At 46.1% G+C, this 18,458-nt stretch overlaps 1 pseudogene; it reads right to left on the bottom strand.

The window, feature by feature from the left end:
- Positions 1–9,176: 9,176 nt before the first annotated feature.
- Positions 9,177–10,749, bottom strand: LOC123158706 (xyloglucan galactosyltransferase KATAMARI1 homolog; annotated as a pseudogene).
- Positions 10,750–18,458: the final 7,709 nt, after the last annotated feature.

The raw sequence follows: 18,458 nt of genomic DNA, 5'->3' as shown, positions 1-18,458 counted from the left end.
TATCATGTCAAGGACGTGCTTAGGTTATTCCAACAGCACACCACCCAGTTACGTGCATCTGCATGGGGCCTTGCACATGCACATGTGGCCCCCCTCCCTCCTTCGGGCGGTTCTACAGATTGAGCACCTATCCGGTGGCCTCGACAGTCTAGGGGTAGAACCTACACCGAGAGGGTGTTGGCCACGGTGAACAACTGCTTCTTCGTGTTACGGCAGGTCATCGTGAGAAGGCAGACCAAGTCTAAGTCCATTCTGTCACAGGATCGCCCACCGAAGACTCGGTCTCGCGAACGAACGCAGCCTGTCCTCGATGTTCCCGCCCGTCTGTGTGCTTCGTGAGGCTTGTGTCAGGTCAAGGACGTGCGTAGGTCATTCCAAGAGCACACCACCCATTTTCATGCATATGCATGCGGCCTTGCGCATGCAGGTGTGGTGCCCCCTTCCCCCCTTGGGCGGTTTCCTGATCGAGGACCCATCTGGTGGCCCCGGTGGTCTAGGGCGTTGACCGGCACCAAGAGAGGGTTGCCCACGGTGAATACCTGCTTCTTCGTGTTACGGCAGGTCACCGTTCTCTTTTTTTACTTTATAGTCTCTAAAGTTTAGTTTTGAACCAATCTAGTCAAAACATATATATAAGTCATCAAAAAGTCCTTTTAATACAAAAAGTTCATCAAAAGTCATGGTATTTTCAAAGTCTAGTCATAAAAACATTTGAAATATCAGATACAAAAGGATAGTGCCAAAAACACAAATAGAAGGAAAATAACGAACTAGAGCAGTGGTTACCGAGGGTCAATTCTCGGCTCTCTGTAATGCCCTCCTTTACCGAGACTAGCTCTCGGGCAAGAGAGTGCCAAACCTAGAACATTCTCTTCTCCCTTTTGTGTGCATTCTTGTTAATATGTCTGATACTATTTTTTGTTGTTTTCTTCCATGCATGGCAAACTACCTTACAACATTATAGTTACCTTCTTGTTTTCTGCTTTTTAGATGGCCCTCGGGCGGTTCTAGAGACCAAGCACCCATCCGGTGGTCCGGGCGGTCTAGGGCGTTGACCGGCACCGAGAGGGGGTAGGATATGGTGAACAACTGCTTCTTTGTGGTAGGGAAGGTCGTCGCGAGATAACAGACCAAGCCTAAGGCCGTTCTGTCACAGGATCACCCATAGAAGACTCGGTCTAGCGGACGAACGCAGCTGGGCCTCGACATTCCTGCCCTTCTATGTGGTTCTTGAGGCATGTGTCATGTCAGGGACGTGCATAGGTTATTCCAACAGCACACAACACATTTTGCATGCATATGCATGGGGCGTTGCGCATGTAGTTGTGGTCCCCCTCCCCCGCCCCCCGGGCGGTTCTAGGGACCGAGCACCCATCCGGTGTCCCCGGCGGTCTAGGGCGTTGACCAGCACCGAGAGGGGGTAGGCCACGGTCAACAACCGCTTCTTCGTGTTACGGTAGGTTGTCGCGAGGTGATAGACCATCCCTAAGCCCGTTCAGTCACAGGATCGCCCACCGAAGACTCGGTCTCGCGGACGAACGCGGCCGGTCCTCAACGTTCTCGCTTGCCTATGTGGTTCGTGAGGCATGTGTCACGTCAAGGACGTGCGTAGGTTATTCCAACAACACACCACCCATTTGCATGCATATGCATTGGGCCTTGCGCATGCAGGTGTGGTCCCCCTCCCCCCCCCCTCGGGAGGTTTCCTGACGAAGGACCCATCTGGTGTCCCCGGCGGTGTAGGGCATTGACTGACACCAAGAGAGGGTAGCCCATGGTGAATACTTGTTTCTTCGTGTTACGGCAGGTCACCGTTCTCATGTTTTTTACTTTATAGTCTCTAAAGTTTAGTTCTGAACAAATCTAGCCAAAACATATATATAAGTCACCAAAAAGTCCTTTCCATACAAAAAGTTCATCAAAAGTCATGGCATTTTCAAAGTCTAGTCATAAAAACATTTGAAATATCAGATACAAAAAGAGAGTGCCAAACAAAAACACAAATAGAAGGAAAATAAAGAATTAGAGCAATGGTTACCGAGGGTCGACTCTCGGCTCTCGGTAATGCTCACCTTTACAGAGAGTAGCTCTCGGGGAATAGAGTGACAAACCTAGAACATTCTCTTCTCCATTTCTGTGCATTCTCGATATTATGTCTTATACTATTTTTGTTGTTACTACCATGCTTGGCAAACCAACTTACCACATTATAGTTATCATCTGGTTTTCTACTTTTCAGATGGCCCGCGGGCAGTTCTAGAGACCGAGCACCCATCCGATGGGCCCGGCAGTCTAGGGCGTTGACTAGAGCGGAGAAGGGGTAGGCCACGGTGAACAACTGCTTCTTCGTGTTACGGCAGGACGTCGCGAGATGACAAAAGAAGTCTAAGCACGTTCTGTCACATGATCGCCCATCGAAGACTAGGTGTCGCGGACGAACACACCCGGTCCTCGACGTTCCCGCCCTTCTGTGTGCTTCGTGAGGCATGTGTCACGTCAAGGATGTGCATAGGTAATTCCAACAGCACACCACCCATTTGCGTGCATACTCACAGGTCCTTGCACATGCAGGTGTGGTCCCCGCTCCGCCTCCCCATGGGCGGTTCTAGAGATCGAGCACCCATCCGGTGGCTCCGGTGGTCTAGGGCATTGACCGGCACCGAGAGGGGGTAGGCCATGCTGAACAACTGCTTCTTCGTGTTACGGCAGGTCGTCGCGAGATGACAGACCAAGCCTAAGCATGTTCTGTCACAAGATCGCCCACCAAAGACTCGGTCTCGCGGACGAACGTAGACGGGCCTTGACATTCCTGCCCGTCTGTGTGGTTCGTGAGGCATGTGTCACGCCAAGGACGTGCATAGGTTATTCCAACAGCACACCAACCATTTGCATGCATATGCAAGGGGCGTTGTGCATGCAGGTGTGGGCGCCCCTCCACCCTCAGACGTTTCTATACACCGAACACCCATCAGGTGGCCCCGGCGGTCTAGGGCATTGACCAGCACCGAAAGAGGGTAGTCCACGGTGAACAACTGCTTCTTCGTGTTACAGAAGGTCGTCGCAAGATGACAGACCAGGCCTAAGCCCGTTCTGTCACAGGATCGCCCACCGAAGACTCGATCTCGCGGACGAACGTAGCCGGTCCTCGATGTTCCAGCTTGCCTGTGTGGTTCGTGAGGCATGTGTCATGTCAAGGACGTGCGTAGGCTATTGCAATAGCACACCACCCATTTGCATACATATGCCTTGGGCCTTGCGTATGCAGGTGTGGCCCCCTCCCCCCTCGAGCGGTTTCCTGATCGAGTACCCATCTGGTGTCCCCGGCCGTCTAGGGCGTTGACCAGCACCGAGAGAGGGTAGCGCACGGTGAATACCTGCTTCTTCGTGTTACGGCAGGTCGCTGTTCTCATGTTTTTTACTTTATAGTCTCTAAAGTTGAGTTTTGATGAAATCTAGCCAAAACATATATATAAGTCATCAAAAAGTCCTTTTCATACAAAAAGTTCATCAAAACTCATGGCATTTTCAAACTCTAGTCATAAAAACATTTGAAATATGAAATACAAAAAAAGAGTGCGAAACAAAAACACAAATAGAAGGAAAATAAAGAGTTATTGAGATGGTTACCGAGGGTCGACTCTCGGCTCTCGGTAATGCTCACCTTTACCGATAGTAGCTCTCGGGGAAGAGAGTGCCAAACCTAGAACTTTCTCTTCTCCCTTTCTGTGCATTCTCGATAATATGTTTTATACTATTTTTCTTGTTTTCTTCCATGCTTGGCAAACCACCTTACCACATTATTGTTACGGTCTTGTTTTCTGCTTTTCAGATGGCCCTCGGGCTGTTCTAGAGACCGAGCACCCATCCGGTGGCCCCTGCGTTCTAGGGCGTTGACCGGAATCGAGAGCGGGTAGGCCACGGTGAACGACTGCCTCTTCGTGCTTCGGCAGGTGGTCGCGAGATGACAAACCAAGTCTAAGCCCGTTCTGTCACATGACCGCCCACCGAAGGCTTGCTCTCGCAGACGAACGCAGCTGGTGCACTGCAAATTGAAGTTATTAAGTAACTTCTGATTAGGTATACGAATTCATTTGGCGACCTGCGTCAAATTGGCAACACTTACATTTTAGGTACTAATACATTTTATCTTGTGTTCAGATTCTGATGGGACCATTAGTAAGTACCGGAGAGTCTCGAACCATCCGGCGACCCACGTCAACAACACCGGCACGACCGAGTCGTACGCCTCCCGTCAGGCCGCTACCGATGACGAGTCGTCTTCACATGGCGATGTCACAGTGGACTTAGATGGAACGGATCTGCTCGCTACCGATTCGGGTGACATCAAGGCCTCAGACGGCTCGGGGTCTACCTCGACCAACACCTCCAAGAGGAAGAAATTCTCGCGTGTTTCGGGGAAGGTCCCGGAACCAACGGCTGCCGGCGCCCGTCCTGTCATTTCCCCGACAGGAGAGGGGTAAGAAAGCATTTCATTTGCCACATTTTTTGGATGCCACAACTTTGACACTCACATATGCTTGTCTTTTTCATCATGCAGTCACTCGTAATTTATCCCGACACAGCCTAAAGGGGCATGCCTGCCGAACCACGTTATCGGATCACTTTCGAGGAAGCACTTCACTGGGTTGTCCAAGCCGGGTGATGACGAGCCGCTATCGCCAAGTTTAGCCTGGGAGCATTACCAACACACCGTGGATGAGAAGAATGTCACCATGGTCACCCGGGTCATCAACGGGTTTTTTGTAAGTATCTTCACGCCGACCACTTTATTTTTCCATATCCAAATCTTTGTATTAACTGCCATATGCTTTCTTGTAGCAAACATTTTCTTGCGTGGATGGTGAGAAGCAAAGGCGATCAAAGGCAGCATGAAATCTGCCCGGAAGATACTCTCCGACTTAAAGCACATGCTGCGGTACAAAGCTGTGATACAGTGTCGGCCGCTCGACGACAAGGGAGAGAAGATGACAAGGACGAGTGCTTGCCAGACCAACTTGTTGCAAGAAGATTACTTGTCAGTTGTGAGTGACTACATCGGTTGCTAGTACTTTGATTCATCCGCCTCTTGTTCCTCAATGATTTGATTTTGTCTGACTAGGTGAGGGAACCCTGGATGAAGCCCGATTGTTTGGAGGCCCTGGTTGACGTGTGGTGAGACCCGGCATGGCAGGCGCAACATGTGGAGAAGGGAAACAATCACGCCAAAGTGCCATGCCCGACTCATGTCTAGGGGAGCCGGAACCTAACCGCTCTCAAGAAACACATGGTATGTGGACTAAGATGTTAACTTTTTCGCACGGTGCATGTTGGTTCATTAAACATGATGGTTAATTTTGCAGGAGGCGACGTTGGTCACCCAGTCCACATCCTGGTTGCCTGGAAAGAAGGCCACAAGGGGAAGGATGGCGCCAAGTTTTGCAGCTTGTCGGCGCAGTAGAAGTACGAGACCTTCAAAGAGGTCTTCCAGGAGGTGCATGGGCAGGACGCCGAACCTACGTCCAAGCCCCTTGATCCTGATCTTCTCGTCATTACTGGCGAGGGGAAGGGCCATGGCTGCCACCTCCTTTGCAACGGGGCGATCGCCTCCTCCTCGCATTGCAAGCAGCATGAGATACGCGCGTCTAGCACCAGCTCAACTCCGTCCATACGGAGTCGCCCAACCGCCATGTCACGTGAGATAAAACGCCTCAAGGTTAGCATCCTAACCTTTCATTAATTTCCATGCCTTGAAATAGCACCGTTCCAACCTATATGAGCCTAATGTCGTATTACAGGATATCATGGAGCGGCGGGTTACTGAAGAGGAGCAAAGGCGGTTGGCTGAGCAGGAGAGCAGAAATAAGGAACGAGCTGACATGAACGGAAGGTTGAAGCTGCTCGAGGGTCAACTACAGGTAGAACATTATATAAACTAGAGTAGAACAATCATTATATAGAGACGAACCACCCTCATGTGACTCTACTCTTATAGGTTCTTACAAAATCTCGAAGCAGTGGAAGTGATGCCCCTCCTCCTCCTCCTCCGGAATCTTAACCTGATGGCCCCTCCTACTCCTCAAGATGATCTATGAACTTGCGAACTTCTATGTGCGTGCACGTGTTTTGCTAGAACTTCTATGTGAAGTGCACATGTTTTGCTACTCCGCCTACGTGTAGGAATTTGTGAACTTGTGTGTGCTAGTTATGCATATAGTAGAAGGAATGGGAAACATTTCCAAATTGCAGTGTAGTTATGCCTGTGTATGACTACTCCAAATAGCATTGTAGTTGTTTTCATCTGCAGTTATCAGGAAAGAAACAGCCAAACAGCAGAAGCAATGGGAAACATTTCCGAGAGACACACTTGGAAAATTGTAGGCTACCGAGAGTAACTGTCGGTAAAGGGGGCGTCTGAGAAAAGTAAGTTCAAAAAAATAAGGGCCGGCCCAGGCCACCGGCCGAGCCTTACTTGGCAGTCACTATCCAGCCAGTTCAGGCGACTGTGACAGCGTTTCAGGTCTCTGGGCTGGCGGCAACCAGGCCCCACAGGGCGGTCGAGTGAGCATGGGATGACAGTGTATAGCGGAGTTCGAAGCAGTCGGGGGCGACAAGTTTATAAACTGGTCGACGCTTCCTTCGCTCGACGAGGTGGGACTAAAGACATGTACGCGTAGTGCGCCGCGAGCTGACGGTCGAGGCGGCCGCCACGGGCCGGCCCACTAGTGATGTGGGCTCGACTGCCCGCCCGGTAAATATGTTATGGCCTTTACCGAGAGCCGACAAACGGCTCTCGGTAAAGGTTCTAACCCTAGGTCTGCACATCCTCTCCATTCTTAGTCGTTCTCCGTAAATATGTGTTATTCCTTTTGTTATTGTTTACATCTTTTCTATTTTCTTACATGCTTCGCATAGCACCTTATGGAGATGGGGTTTTCCGGCCGTGCGCCCTTACGGAGGCCCGGACGGTCTACGATGTTGACATGCACCGAGAGGGGTCGGGGTTTATGAATACATGCTTCTCCGTGTTGCGACGGGTCTTTGTATTCATTCTTTTACTTTATAGTTCTTAGAAGTTGAGATTTGTAATAATCTAGCCCAAAACACAAGTCATGAAAAGTCATGTCATTTTGAAAATTGAGTCATTAAAAGTCATGAAATATCAGACACAAAATGAGAGTGGCAAAGATACACACAAAAATAAAAAGGTAAATATGATGTCGTTGCTTTCTCAGTACCAAGGGTCGATAATCGTTTTCGGTAATAGCTGCATGTACCGAAAGCCCTCTCGGTACAGGTCATAACCCTAGGTCTATGGGTCTTCACCATTTGTAGCCGTGCTCGGTAAGAATTTTTCTCCCTATTGCAAGTATCTCTTTTTCTTTCCTGGCCTAATTGATTTATTTGCCACTAACGAACAAATTAGCCAAGGATAACTTCGTCCTAAATAGGCTATAATTTCGTGTCCTGGGCACCGTGGCAAAAATAATATACCTTATATAAAGGAACGGAGGTAGTTGTGCTTAGAAGTTGAGATTTGGAAAAATCTAACACAAAACACAAGTCATGACAGTTTGAAACTTTAGTCATTAAAAGATATGAAATATCAGACGAAAACATAGAGGGCAAAAGAACACACACAAAAAAGCAAAAAATGATGTGGCATATACTTTGCCGAGCGTCGACAAACGACTCTCGGTAATATTGGAAGTAACTGACGGAGCCGTCTGGTGCGAACGGACATGCCACGTGGCTCCTCTTTGTCGTGCGCGGCTCTTGGTGTCTGCGCCGTTTTCCGTTCCATGCTTGTTCGTCGTGAGCCAGTGACGGCAAAGTAAGCAGTTGCCGTGAGGCCAGGTTTGCCGAGAGTGGCACTCGGCGTTGTTTAATTTGCCAAGTGCCCGTGTTTTGGCTCTCGACAAAGACGCCGACACCCGGCATATACGAAAATTCGAGTAGTGATGCTAGAAGAGCTTTGCTGCCTTTGTGGTTCTTATACCATTTGAAAACTGCGACTCGAAGGCTGCTATCAGGCCGAGATCTTAATATTGTAATACAGCAAAGACGACATATATGCATAGCTATATCAAAAAATTGCAGGTAATTTTTTTGTGACTCTTCAAGTCTGAATTTGTTCTCGAGATTTTCAGTATTGATACATTTATGTAGTAAAAGTTAATAATATACGTTTCTCTGAGTGTGCGCGCGTGGGTGCGTGCGCGCGCGCGTTTGTTAAAAACCATGTCATATAGTTTTTTTCAAATTTTTGCTTCGCTTTCCTAACTATTGTAATTTTGAGTGTTCCACTCAATTCGTAGATGGTCGGCTAAGGTTTAGGTTGCTCCACCTTCATGTTATCAACAAACTTGCCATTTTGCCAACTTCATGCGACTCATCCTATACACTCAAGAGGGAAAGCTGGCCGGATAAGTTCCTCATTATAGTATGTTGGATAGATGCAAATACGTATTTCGTTTTCAGTTTCGCCGGCACAACAAGTCTAAATTGGTGAATTAGTGCACCTGTAAAGTTATTATATTTACAGTTCAATGACTGAAGTATATATCACTTGGTCAAGGAATTTTTAACGTATTTTCACTAGGATTGGTTCCGTGTCAAGTTCTCCTGTGACCATTCTGGCAGGGATTCAACCAATCTATTTGTCTTGGTAATAGTGTTCTGGACAAATTGAATTATATTTTCCTTGAAAAATCTTATGTTGTGTCTTCATTGCTAATATGACGTTGGTGGATTTCTAAATTTTTCCTCTGTCAAATCTATAAATAACTAGCCCGTGCAGTGGCGCGGGTTGATGACTAGTGAAACAAAATCCCGAGTGTACCACGCCTAGATGAACACTAAGTAGAAATAACAATATGAAATATTCTGACATGAAATATGGTCAAATTTTTTTAGGTTGTTGCGATTTCCATCCACAAATAACATTTAGTGCAAAAAATTGCACCCTGGAGGAATTGAACGCGAGACCAACAGATAGCTGATTAGCAATCACCCTGTACATAAAGCAAGGTGTAGCTAGCCACACTCTTCCGCATATTTATTTGGCAGATACAGCAATATAATCGACCTTCTCCCTCTGGCCCCCAGCTAATTTTTGACCCGAGATACCACGAGTGTCCTTCCATCCTCCCCGCTGGTGTGCCTTTGAGCATCTTCCGCTACCATCCCATATCCTCCCCGTTTTCTATCCTCGTCATCCTCGCCATCACCTCCTCAATGGCGATATCGAACCCATCCCGCATAGCCCCCTCAAACCTCACCCTTGGGTCCGTGTACACGAACCTCGGGATCATCTTGATCACCTCTTATCTCATGGTGGCCACCTCCTCATCTGTAAACCTGCTCAGCACCTCCTCGATGTCCACCTTCCCTTCTAGGACATCGTCATGGTCGATGAATACCGAGTAATGGACGCCGTCCCTGCCTCTGTCCAGCTCGTGCCATCGATACTGCTTCTCGAAGGTGGATGCCTCATGGAAAAAGACGGGGATGCAGCCAGCGACGACCGCGTCGATGGACGACCGGCGCATGAAGGAGTCGCCATATGGCTGGAGGCAGAAGTGGGAAGAGACGAATAGGGACATGAGCTTCTCCGTGGACTGGCAGGTTATGCTGCCCTCGAGGCCGTGGCTGCAGTCTAGCATGCCGCATCGGCTCGAGGTTGCACACTTGTCGATGACGCGGTCGCGGAGGACCAGCGTGCCGTTGGGACGCCGCCCGCCGGCGAACGCAAACAGCCACGGCCGGTGCGCGCCGCGAGCGCGCGCCTGCCATGCTGCAACTTCGCTGGAGGACGACGGGTGGAAGTATGTGGGGTAAGGCACGGCCATGTCCCGCCGCTCCAAGATGTTGGACTCGATGGTGAGCACCGTCATGTTCAAGCACTCGGGCCGGTTGAGGAAGCCGTTGCCGCAGCCTTGGCTGTCGTCGTCGCCGCTGCGTGGGAACATCCACGTGGTCTTGGACGCGACCATGAAGTGGTCGCGTCCGCCGAGCGTCGCCCACCGTGGCTGCGACGACAGCCACCGGAGCAACTCCCCGGAAGGCCCATCGCGCACCGTAGCGCTGGTGTCGCAGGTGTAGTGGTTCAGCTCCAGGCTGGGGTAGTACGGAACGTACACTGCCGTCGCGGCCGCCGAGTTGTCGGTGAGGCACTCGTACCTCCTCATCCGTGTGTGGAACATCACCTCCAGGGCGTGGTGGTTGGTATTGAACCTACGTAGATCCACACATTATATCAAGATGTGATTAGGAGGCAGAGAACGCAAAAGAAACTCGATGGGTTCGAAAGGTAGTTAGTGCCATCGTACACGTAGATTGTGAGCGCGTTGCTTACCATCCGTCCTTGGGGATGACACCGTTGGTGTGGTCGCCGGAGAGGGGAACAAGCTCTGGGCCGAGGCCGGCATTGGACATGACGATGCACGCATCCTCAAACTCCGGCGACCCCTCAAGGCAGCCGCGAAGAAGGTTAAACCGTGACGGTAGATGCAGCATGAACACTCGCCGCCCGTCGCACGACCTATCGTCGACGACGGCTGGCTGGGGAGAGAGCAGGAGACTGGTGGTGGGTCCGTCTGCCGCACCACGGTGAAAAGATGAGGGCTCGTATGTGTAACTGAAGATAGGGATGTGCAAGAACTGGAAGTGGAGGAGGCAGGATAGGAGCCATGAGCCGATGAAGAGGAGGCCGTAGAGGATGAACTTGTTGCGGCAGCTGCGAGCTTCCATGGCGGGGCTAGTTGAGATTTCAGAAGCAAGAGAAGCGCATCTAGCAGTACTTCTATTAATAAGTACTAGAAGTACTGTGTATTACTAGCAGAAAATTAAACAACCTGGTACTAGTCATCAAGTTTGACTTGGTTCCTCCTAAGAATTGCTCCAAGCCGGGGGTTGGTCTACATACTTGGGTGCTCTTAAGATTCGGTTTTGCTAAAACTCAGCTAGCTGAGTTTTAAGTATGGTCTCAGTCACGTTTTTGACCTTCCGATCTGTCAAAGAACAGATTGTAGTCTTTTTTTTTTAGCGTTGTAGTCGATTCGGCCTTTCAATCCGAGCGACGCGGCTCTAGTCTCGTATTTTGCTTACGGAGCTGGGCTATATGGGCTTTTCTTCATCTTTTCTTTATCCATCCGAATAAGAGAAAGATGAAATGATTTAAGGATGCGAATATTTGCTAGCTGGTTGCATTCTTCCTTGCATGCTATTGTCACTTGGTTTCGTTTTTTAATCATGTTATTGTCATTTGTTGACCGTAGCTTTCAGGGGTCAGCTCTTTGTAACGACTTTCTTTTCATTTTTCTCTCTCATAATTAATTGTTTTTTATTTCACTACATGCAGTAGAACATTATTACTCACTTCTCCCTTTTCCTATTTTCGTGTATTCATTTCTTTAGATTAATATTCATTTGTTACCATAGATTGAAAAATTGATTTATTAGGGATTTCACTATTTTTTTCATTCTGCTCTTCCATTTTTCCATTTTCTATATTTATTGTTTCCTACTTTTTCATCATTCAATTTATTTTTTATGCTTATTCCTCATTTTTATTTAATATTTCTGTGTCTTTTTTATTTTAATGATATCAAAACCCATCCTCCTTTTCGGTAGAAATGCTTGTTCCTTGAGTTTTTCAGTCAAATTTTTTTTGTAACCAAAGTTTTTAAGTCTGGTCACAACTAGAAAGTTTTTCAAATTTGGTGGTAATTGCAATCCATCAAGCCAGGTTGCAAGTGTTTGTTTTTAGATGGAGTCGCAACCTCGAGGTTTCCAAAAACTGATCACAGACAACTGTTTTTCAAATGTGGTCGTGACTGCAGGCTTTCAAGTCAGGGTTGTAAATGCTAGTTTCCGAATCTAGTCGCAACTGCAAGTTTTCAAGTTGGATCTCAACTGAATGTTTTCAAGTTGGGTTGCAACTGCAAGGTTTTAGGTGTGGTCGCAACTGCAAGGTTTCAGGTGTGGTCACAACTGCAAATATTCAAAGTCGGGTCACAACTTCTAGTTTTCATAGTCGGGTCGCAACAGCAAGTTTTCAAAGTCGGGTCGCAACTGCAAGTATTGAAGGCCGGGTCACAACTGCAAGTTTTCAAAATCTGGTCGCCACCATAAGTTTTCAAACTCGGGTTGCAACCGCAAGTTTTCGAGGTCAGGTCGCAATTGCAGGTTTTTAAGGCCTGGTTGTAACCGCACGTTTTAAAGGTCTTGTCGTAACCATAAATTTTCGAAGTCAGGTCGCAACCGCAAGTTTTCAAGGTCGGCTCGCAATTGCAAGTTCTTAGTACCGGCTCGTAACTGCACATTTTGAAGGTCTGGTCGCAACTGCAAGTTTTCAAAGTTGGGTTGCAACTGCAAGTTTTCAAGGTCGGGTCGCAACTGCATGTTTTCAAGGTCGGGTCGCAACTGCATGTTTTCATGGTCAGGTCATAGCTACAAGTTTTCAAGGTCTGGTCATAACTGCAAGTTTTCAAGGTCGGGTCGTAACTTCAAGTTTTCAAGGCCGCGTCGCAACTGCAAGTATTCAAAGTTGGGTCGCAACTGTAAGTTTTCAACGTCGGGTTGCAACTGCAGGTTTTCAAAGTCGGATCGCAACTGCAAGTTTTCATGGCTCGGTCGTAACTGCAAGTTTTCAAAATCGGGTCGCAACTGCAAGTATTTGAAGTCGGGTCGCAATTGCCAGTCTTCTAAATGTGTCTTTCTTTTATGTGATGACAAGCCCAACTAGATAGTATTTTTTTTGTGTGTGTACATATAGCTAATGAAAATCTACCGCCCCCCCCCCCCAGCAACAAAAGGAGACTGGCAGCCGAGGCATAGAAGTAGCGACCAATTCCGTACAGACAAATTGCAAACTCCATCATTTTTAAGACAATTTGATCGATGTTTAATACATAAATAATGCATGGGACAAAACCAGGATAGATCCTCGGCTAGGCATCATGCTGGCGATTACTGCAGGACTAAGTAAAAACTGAAAATCAACGAAGAAAACACTCTTTTTTAAGACAGCCAAGAAAACACTCCAAAACTGTGTTATGGAAACTAAAATATGTTGTACAGGCCAGCCCACTAAGATGTACGTGCTTCTCTTATGGACTCGTGTGTAGTAGTATGCTCTAGCACGAGTTACAGAGAAACAAAAGGCCAAGCCCAAAAAAACAACATGACACGTGCAAATCATGGGGAGAAGAAAAAAGTCTAATCAATATATATGATGATGTCATGTGAATGAGACCATAGATAAATCTCAGCTAACTGAGTTCCAGATGCTTCCCTTAAGATGTGCTCTAGTTAAGATGGGTTAACATTCTACAGATCAATTAGGCTATCTATGGAGGAAGTATCATATTTACTATCATGCATGTCGAACAAACAATTTTCAGAAGATGATAAAATGAAGAAAGAGAGAATAAAGTATCATATTATTAACTGTGTCATCCACTATAAGGATAGGATCATACAGTAATATCATATGTAGAACATTAATGTATGATACTCCCTACTGCAAGTAGCCTTAAAGTATAAATTATCCGGTATCCATTCGATGAGGGCACTCCCGGCCCACTGCTTCATTCTGTATTTTTCAGAACTCGGTGTTTGTAGTTTAAAATATAAAACAGTGCATTGGGAGTGCCCTAAAGGCTGGCATCGAGGTAAAAACTTTGATGTGCTGGCTTATTAAACAATTTTTATATTGTAGTATGTCAATGTAAATACTGAACCTAGCAAGCGCATTAACACAAGTACTAATTTTTCTCGCAAAATACATTATATGAATGTACTTTTATATACAACACTAAGTACAACACGTTGTAAGTTGTATCTAAACACATATTTATTATATACCATATGATACTACCTCCATCTCGGTTTATTTTGGGTCAGATTTTGATCACATATTTGGCTAGCAAAACATGAATGTGTGTCACCAAAAAATCATATTATTTGATTCATACTTGAATTTAGCTTCCAATAATGTTATTTTTGCTCCATATAACTTATATTATATTTGTTAAAATTATGATCAAAATAGGAATAAAAATATAAGAGGGACTGCTAAATCAGGACGCAGATAGTATAGCTCAAGTATGATCCGTTGGCAGTGCCCTGAGGTCAACTTACATCTCGAGATATGATGCATTGGCAGTGCACCTAGCTCAACTTACATCTCGAGGCCAGCAGTCACTACAAGAAATATGTCAACTTGTGACCTTCTGTCAGTGCCTCTGAAAGGATTGGTCATAAATTGTGGTCATATAAACGGTCATAACCTTGTAAACTGTGGTGCATTGCTATGACTAGGCGCCACCTCATCAGTTTTGCCTATGTGTTATGTCTATGTGTCAATTTTCGCCCTTGGTTGTGAAGCAGTCTATATTTCTGTCATTCCCAAAATTCCACAAAAAATTAGGCATTCTTTACTATCCAAATCATTGCCTCATGGCAATATTCAGCTCCATTTGCTTGGCAAATCTTCCTCAGCAAATATCCAAAGTTTCTCTTCAGCTAGAACCGTTGTGAAAGAAATACCAGCTGGGCATATCCTAATGAGCTGAATTTTTGCCACATCTTCTAAATTTCCAAATCATAGTACTGCCAAAAAAATTTGAGCCCCATCTAACAATCCATGTGAGATCACTATCCAATCTTTGATTCTGGAAATGTTTTCAGTTGGTTGCAAACACGTCTCAGGGGTGACAACACTGTTTCTGATGAGCTGTACTCATTGGCGAGGGAACCATCTTCTACTGTAATGACTTACAAAGGGTATGAGATAAATGAGAATACGCTTTACACGATCGCCCAAGATCAAAAGAGCACCAACCAAAACAATGGTGTTCGCTTTGATGCAACAACCAAGAGGGGAAAGGACATATATTATGGTTACATAGTGGACATATGTGAACTTGACTATGGACATGATTTTAAGGTCCCTTTGTTTAAGTGCAAATCGGTCAATCTGTCAGGAGGCGGGGTACGGGTAGACCCACAGTACGGAATGACAACAGTGGATCTGAACAATCTGGGGTACACAGACGAATCATTCAACCTAGCCAATGATGTGCCGCAGGTTTTCTATGTGAAGGACATGTGTACCAAACCAAGAAAAAGAAAAGATAAGGAAGCGGATACATCATACGATGAGCCAAAACACCACATAGTTCTTTCAGGAAAAAGAGACATCGTGCGTTTGGAGGGCAAGACAGACATGTCTGAAGATTATGAAGAGTTTCACGAAATTCCTCCCTTCAAAGTCAAGGCTTACCTAAGCACCCTGTTAAACGATGAAGATTATGCATGGTTACGGCACAATAAGCAAAGGACACAAGCGAAGAAAAAGTGAAGACATTTTATCCACAACTATTATGATGATGCCTTTGATCTAGAATATCACTGCAGTTACATGTGAACAATGAAATCCCTTTGTAACAGATGATTTTTCGTCCAAAACCCTGATACTTCCAAAGAGATTGTCTGTTTTTTACACGAAGTACATCCAGTTTTTGTCATAACCCTCTCAACTTTTTAGCACATGTTATGTGGGTGAAATGATGATACCATGCCAACTTTCAACCTTTCTAGAGTTCATTTGTAGTGCTTTTCAATTTAAGGGTCATTTAGCTGAAAGAATGAACTAATAGCAAAAAGAATGAACTAAAAATAATCAATTAAAATATTCTGTTATGATCACCTAAAACACAACTATGATATCCTTCAATAGCAAAAAGAATCAACTAAAAAGCTTTTATAAAACTCCAATAGCAAAAGTAATCAACTCAAAAAACTTTTATAAACCTCTAGTATTATTGAAACTAAAATCATATAAAATTTATGCAACCAAAATTATCAAAGTATTTTCTGTTCAAAACAATTAAAGCAAATAAGAATTATCATAAAGAATTTATTTGTTAGAAACTAAAATAACAAAATCTGTTTTTGAATATAATGATAAAACACAGTAATATTAAATAGCAGGAAAAAGAATCACTCAAAAATATTCAAACTATTCAAATTGGAAAACAAATGGCACTAACAGAAAATTTATAATTTTTATTACCTACAAGAAAAAAGAATTAAAAAATTTAAAGCAAAAAACAAAAGAAATAAATAATGCAAAAAACAAAAAAATACCGAAAAAATTAAAAAAATGGCGCCTACTGGGACACACGTCCTGCATACGACTAGAAACCCATCTGTACATGGGACAGGATGCAAGCCCGCAGGCCCAATAGACCCAACATGGCAGTGACAAGGATAGGCAAGTACTGCCTGCAAATTAGGGAGGAGCTCAGCACCTCAGCCGCAACGCAGCTTATAAACAGGTGCCGAGCTCTCTCAGCTAGCAAGGTGGGACTAAACTCCCACCACACCACCGATGTGCCACCTCGGTACGAATCCCAACCTTTCGTCCCAGTTGGTGCTGCCAACCGGGACCAAAGGTCTCCTTTTCCCGCCCTTTGGGTTGCTGAAAAGAGACCTTTGGTCCCGCTTGGTGGCACGAAACAGGACCAAAGGGGTGCATTCGTCCCGGTTTGTGCCACGAACAGTGACTAATGCTCTATGTATATAAGCAGGACTTGCAAATTTTTCTATTTCATCGACCATTTGCCCCCCGATGACGCCGAGCTCATCGATGCCGCCAGGCTGCCCGTGCCCGCGGTCGCCACCCCGCGGTCGCCGCCGTCGCCCTGCGCCCCAATGCCACGACTTGCTCCTCATCGCCGGCCCTGCCTCCTCATCGCCATCACCGCGTCCGAGCCTGCTATGAGCGCCGCCCCGATCCCCTCCTGCTCCTCCCTGTACTGGCCGTTGTCGCCGTCGCGCGCTGCCGCCGCGCCCCCTACCCTAAGTGCCGCCGCGCGCCGCCGCGGCGCCGCCCCTTCCCTACGTTGCCGTTGCGCGCCGCCCCGCCTCCCCTGCCCTGCTAAATTTTTATTTTTTGTCATATATATGTATTTTTTGTCAATTTATATGTATATATGTATATATGTGTGTATGTGTATAAATGTGTGTATGTGCATATATGTGTGTATACATTCATAGCATTTTTTTGTGGACGATCAGGAAAATTGTGTATGTATATGAAAATTGTGTATGATCAAAGTCATTTATGTATAGGTTCATATTTAGAAGAAAAATAAGGAGACGAAAAAGGAAAATAAGAAGAGGAAGAAGGAGAAGAAGAAGGAGGAGAAGAGGAGAGTAAGAAGAGGAGAAATAAATAAGAAGACGAAAAAGAAGAAAAAAAAAGAGGAGAAGAAAAAAAAATAGAAAAAATTATATTTTTTCTTCTTCTCCTCTATTCCTTCTTCTTCTCCTTTTTTTCTTCTTCATTTTTTTCTTCTATTTTTCTTCTTCTTCTCATCTATTTTTTCTTCTTCTTCCTCTTCTTATTTTTTATTAGGAACGGGGGTGTCGGGAACTAGGGTGTCGGAAAATAGGCTAGAGGGTCCAGGGTCGCCGAGGGGTCGAGGATCGTCGAGGGGTTGAGGGTCGTCAAGGGATTGAGGGTCGAGGGTTGTCGAGGGGTCAAGATTCGAGGGGTCGAGGGTCGTCGAGGGTCGAGGGTCGTCTAGGTGTCGAGGGGTCGAGGGTCGTCGAGGGTACGTCGAGGGTCGTCGAGGGTACATCGAGGGGTCGAGGATCATCGAGGGTCGAGGGTCGTGGAGAGGTCAAGGGTCATCGAGGGGTCGAGGGTCAAGGGTCGAGGGCTCGAGGGTCCAGGATCGCCGAGGGGTCGAGGGTTGTCTAGGGGTCGAGGGTCTCCGTTTAACAAGAATGCCCCCCTTATGGATGTGAACAAGTTGATCCATTTTTTTTCTTATCTCATCTATATATATATTCTTCTATATGTCACGTTGTTTGTCAAAGTATTGATGAAATCTATGGCTACATCATTTGCTGGAAGTAACAGGCGTATGACGCTACGAAGCTCTTCAAAGTTGTTTTGGAACGGAGTTCCTGATAGAACGATTCGCTTTTTGGTACGAATTTCAGCAAAGGCCTTCGAACTAGTGATATTTGGAAGGCTCTTGCTGAACTCCATACCAAAAAGCTAAATATCCTATCGGGACTCCATTTCAAAACAATTTTGGAGAGCTTCATACCATTATGCACTTGTTACTTTCAGCAAATGATAAAGCAATGGATTTCTTGAATTCTTTGACACTAGACAACGTGGCATATAGAATGGTAGATGAGATCAGGAAAAATATACACCATTTTGTGCACATCCAGAATGGCACCATCTTGTTAAATCCCTTAAAGGATAAGAGAATCTGAGCGGTCAAGGATCAGAACTAGGGTAGAGGGTCAAGGGTCACCGAGGGGATAAGGGTCGAGGGTCGTCGAGGGGTCGAGGGTCGACGATCGCCGAGGGGTCGACAGGGGGACGTCGATCAACCCCCTCTCACTCAACCAACTCTCGAGGACACCCA

This window comes from Triticum aestivum, chromosome 7B, assembly GCF_018294505.1.
Source record: "Triticum aestivum cultivar Chinese Spring chromosome 7B, IWGSC CS RefSeq v2.1, whole genome shotgun sequence".
NCBI lineage: Eukaryota > Viridiplantae > Streptophyta > Magnoliopsida > Poales > Poaceae > Triticum > Triticum aestivum.
The sequence above is the reverse complement of the archived record's forward strand: the minus strand, read 5'-3'. Positions and strand labels throughout refer to the sequence as shown.